This window comes from Octodon degus, unplaced genomic scaffold (genome assembly GCF_000260255.1).
Source record: "Octodon degus isolate 3935 unplaced genomic scaffold, OctDeg1.0 scaffold00029, whole genome shotgun sequence".
NCBI classification, from domain to species: Eukaryota; Metazoa; Chordata; class Mammalia; order Rodentia; family Octodontidae; genus Octodon; species Octodon degus.
The window spans coordinates 7,265,433-7,269,826 of NW_004524605.1; positions in this window are offsets into that span (position 1 = coordinate 7,265,433).

Here is a 4,394-nt window from a genome sequence, read left to right on the forward strand (position 1 = left end):
TTGTTTTATTTTTTGGAACAGGATCTCACTATATTCGAGGTGGCCTTGCACTCTTGACCCTTCTGCCTCAGCCTCCTGGTGCTGGGATTATGAGTAAGATATTAACCCAAGGTCACAGAGCCATCAAGGGCAGGACCAGGATTAGAGCCTGAATCATTGAAAATGAAATCTACCTTCTGATATAATCTCATTCCCAAATTCTCTACCTAATCCTAAATATTAAAAACTTTCTTCCACAGATTATAGGCAAGGAAAGTGCTATATGACAAAGTGTCATAATAATTGGACCAAATTGAGGTAGAAAAAAGTAATGAGATATAAAACCTGATAAAGATACCATTTTATAATTATGTAGAGAAAACATTAAGAGTATAGAAACAGATCCAACAACATATGCAAAAGACATCTAAAGAGAAAATACAAAACTCTTGAAAGAGATTTTAGAAAACTAATGGGAGAGAAATACAGTGTTCATGAATAAAAATTCTTAATATCTTAGAGTTTATTTTCCTAAGTTGTTCTATAGATTCAAAAGATTACCAATGAAAATTCCAACAGGTTTTATTTTTATACAAAACCAGATTAAAATAATTCAAAAATTTGTATATAAGAGTAAACAGACAATAATAGCTCAAATACATCTGTATAAAAACAGAAATAAATGTAAAATAATGTTTATAACAGAACTTCTAACAATGGAATAAATGGGAAATTGCTCTAATGCACAATTTGAAGGGGTCTATATGATTAAATGGTCAAGTCAGGATAAGAATATACATCCAGGCTGGGTGGTAGCTGACACCTATAATCCCAATACCAGCGAGGCTGAGGCAGGAGGGTCAAGAGTTCAAGGCCACCTGGAACATAGTGAGATTCTGTTCCAAAAAATTAAAAAACACAAAAATACATCATATTACTCCTTGTCTGATTTTTTTCTTGTTTTACTAAGTTCTAAATCATTGAGTTACTTTGAACAACACTTCTAATTTCATATACTTATTTCATATGAAATAATAAATTTATTTACTAATATACTTTCTGGAGAATCAAATACCAGTATAATTTTAAAAGCATAATTGGAACGTTTCAAGTTCTTCTTTTGCCAGATATGTGCATGTGTGTATACCCACACCCACAGGGGCTGGCTAATTACCTATTTGAAAGTTTTGACACCAGTACTCAATAAGATTCATATCTGTATCCTCTCCATATTATAAAGCAGCTGATAGGATTTAGGGGCACAGATCTTCAGTGGAGGTTGAGGTGACCTTTTTCTCTATGTTCATTAAAGAATACCATTCATTCCCTAAAATGGCAAAGGCCAAGGTGTTCCAAACTAAATTGGATCTGATGTTTTAGTTTTGCTGTGCCCAAGCTTTGTCAGACTGGAAGGAAGCTGAGACATAATTTTTTTCATTCTGTAACTAAAGCAGGGAATAGAGGGACTATCTTGGAATAGTCTGGGTGTTTCAGTTCATTTTGGGAGATGTAATAAAAAATAGGGTGCCTTATCAACAACACATTGTTTTCATGGTTCTGGAGGCTAGGATATTCAGGCTTAAGGCAATAGCAACTTTGGTATGTTCCTATCTGGTCATCTTTTCTCTACAACTTCATGTGGTGGAAGAGATGAGGTCTCTGGGGCACAAGAATGCTTGTCTCAGTCTTGCATGCTTTGTTCCCAGAACCTAGTCCCCATCCCAGATTTCTGCCCCTTTTGGGTTAGTATTCAACATATACATTTGGAGACAGACACAAACATGTAGAGCAGAGAATGAGACAGAGCTAGATTTAATTTTGGAGAATGCGATGCACTGGTTTGTTGTGATATTCACTTTTATAGTCACTTTGTGTGTCATTCAGCACAGTCTAGAGAAGCAAAGTTAATGCAAGATACACAAATATGTAAGAATTTATAGGATTGGCTTACAGTGGCTGCCCACAGAGTCAGAAGTGGAAAGGTACCACAGGACTGTCTCCATACTGGATTTGAAGGCTCTAGCTAGAGCTAGTATAACGTCCATGTGATTCCATATAAGGGAGCTGGAAGTTCTGAGATGGAAGGCTGAAGAGCCTTCAGCTGGAGTCAGGAGATGATGTCCAAGGTGAAAGTGAAGAGTGGAGTTCTTTGGAAGAAACAGAGCAGACTTCCTTCTTCATTTCCTCTTTACACCATCCGGGTGACCAGGCTACCCAGGATGGGTCTCTTGTCTTCATTAAATCTCCTGAATGACACCCAGAACTATGCTGACCCAGCTTAGTTGGGCATTTCTTGGTCAAGTTGACACAATCAGCTAACACCACACCTTGGCAAGGCTATTGTACTCTAGGCGATCTTTTGTAGATATAGTTAGTGTCTATAATCAGTTGACTTTTAAGTAAATGAGGCCACCCTCAATAATGTGTATAGGTCCCATCCAATTGGCCAAATGCAAAACCTGAGCAAAAACTGAGGTTTTTGTTGAAGAGAAGGCAATTGTCTCAGGAATCAAATATCAACTCCTGTCCAAGTTTTCAGCTTGCTTGACTGCCTTATGAATTTTTTTTTTTGTTTGTGGTACCAGGGATTGAACTCAGGACCCTGTGCTTGCCAGACAAGGGCCTATTCTCCTGGGCTATCTCCCCAGGCCCATACCTATGATTTTAAGACCTGCACGCCCCAATAATGACATGATCAGGTTTCATAATGAAACTATATTTGTACCGCACAATATACATACATATGTGTGTAAACACAAACATATCCATCCTGTACATCTATGAGCTATGTGCCCACACCCACATGGAGTTGTACATGTGCATGCTCAGGCCCTTTGGGTTCTGCTCCTCTGATATGCTTGCCTTGGAAGTGAAAGAATTCTGGGGTTGCTCTGGTTTTGCAGTTAACCAGGGAGATCTGTAGACTCGTATTTTCCTTCCTGGTGCTTCCCCGACACCCATAATTCCTGCTGTCCAGTAGAGTTACAGCAAGTATTTGCTGGCTGAATGGATGATCTGCTTATTTGGGGTGGGGGCTCAGTTGTCATGTTTAGAAAACAAGGAAGTTAGCTTAACTAATTTATGTGAGGATCTTTCAGAAATAAAGTGTTCCATTTAAGAGACTGGGGTCCATATTCTGGCATTATGGGTTTGAATTCCAGCCTCATTTAGTGTTACAAGTATGACCTTAAGTAAGTAGCTTTAACTAGTCTGTATTTCAAATTCTTAATCTGAAAAATGGGTGTTTTCTTTTCTTTCTTTTTTTTTTTTCTGACATTTTGCAGCACTTTATAGGCTGAGCTCAGCGGCAACACTCTCCCCAGAAAACTGACAAGAGTGCGCACCTAGCTGGAGTGACACACAGTTTTTAAAGCAGAAAACCACAAAAGTAGGGGGAGGACAGGGGAGTTTTACAGAGTTAGTCATGAAATGGGTGTTTTCAGCAATGCACAATTGATTGATGATAATGGTTAAATGAAAACATATTTAGTGAGAATGCTGTACCTGCTACAGAAAAGGATCACTAGCTGCTTCCATGTCTGCTGTCAACATTATCACTTCTGCTGGTGAAAACAGTAGAAACATATATACAACAAGCATGAGTTAGAAAATGAATCAGAGGGCCACATGAAGACAGGAGCACACAGATGCCTCTGGAAGTTGACACTTGGTGGCTTGGAAATCTGAAGTTAACCTGAGGTAGTACTAAAGTTTTATAAACCTTTTGTCTATAAACAGACAGAATTCAACCCTCTCTGTAGTTGCCCTCAGCCTGCAGGTGCACAAATACCTATATGAAGGGGAGACAGAGGCAGCTTGCTGCACAAGCTGGTGGGGCTGACCTGAATTTAGAGAGCATGGTACAATCAGACCTCATAGTCTTGGGGCAAGTCTCATCATAATCCTTGAACACTTCCACAAGGTAAAGAATGTGGGTGCAGAGGAAATACCATAGCCTGCCTTAAGTTATAGGACTACTTGATAAAATACCTGGAACTGGACTCTGAGCGATGAATGCTTTGTGCCACCTGCGCTACAGGAGCTGGAAGGAAAGGCCTTGAGTACTCCATTTTTTAACCTAAACCCAAGGAAGGTACCCTGTCATATCAGAACCAGAGCTGCGAGTCTTTTTCTAGATCTTCCACTGATTATTTCTGGATAAATCTCTTTATGTCCTTGGGCCTCAGTTTCCCCATGTGTTCAGTGAAGATGTGAGCTCTAAATTTCCTTCCATAGCCAAAAGTCTAAGTTCTTGGTGACACCTTCGCACTGGCCCTCTAAGTGCTCTGCTACTTTATTGAACTATTATTATAAACTTTACAGTGCTATATAGCTATCATTCCCGTCACGTGTATGAAGACCTGAGGTTTAAAAAATGAAATGATTTTTTTTTCAAAGTTTTATTGACAAACAGA